This window comes from Sinocyclocheilus anshuiensis, unplaced genomic scaffold, assembly GCF_001515605.1.
Source record: "Sinocyclocheilus anshuiensis isolate Anshui unplaced genomic scaffold, SAMN03320099.WGS_v1.1 scaffold5469, whole genome shotgun sequence".
NCBI classification, from domain to species: Eukaryota; Metazoa; Chordata; class Actinopteri; order Cypriniformes; family Cyprinidae; genus Sinocyclocheilus; species Sinocyclocheilus anshuiensis.
The window spans coordinates 1-676 of NW_015544402.1; positions in this window are offsets into that span (position 1 = coordinate 1).

Genomic DNA, 676 nt, shown 5'->3' on the forward strand with positions numbered 1-676 from the left:
GTGCTGCGTTTGCGTGTGGACGAATGGCCTAACTGTGTAGAAAAAGCTGCGGTTTTAAAAAATAACCGCATTTGTGGGACAGGACCTTAGAATGCCGTTAGAATGCTCTTACAATTCAAGCAATGAAAGAAAAAATGCCCATGTATGAGTTTTTATGTTTTTATATTCATTGCACAAGTAATGTACTTTTCTGAATATCGGCACATGTGCGCGAGCACAAATGTGCTATTAATTTTACACATTTGTAAACCGTGAGTAGCAACACAGTGTTTCATTCCTTGAATGAATTAGTTTTTGGACGAATCGAGTGAGCCAGTGATTCAACGCTCCATTCAGATGGACTCCCTTGTTTCATTTCTAATTGAATCAGCTGTTTTGAGCGAATCGTTTGATTTGAATGATTCAATAAATCATTTATTAAATATAGAGACTTGCTGCCACCTACTGGCGGTTTTATTATCATCATTATTTATCCATGACAGGCCTAAACCAGCACAAAAACACATTCAGCAAAATATTGTTTAATTATCATTATTGACCAAAATTTCTCCATTTCAGACCCCAGAAGGAAAAAGGCTTATAAATAATAGTGTGTTTAATAAGGCTAATTCTTTATTAAATAAAAACCTTTTTAAAATTTAGACCCATATAACCCCCCCCCCCCCCCACCACCACA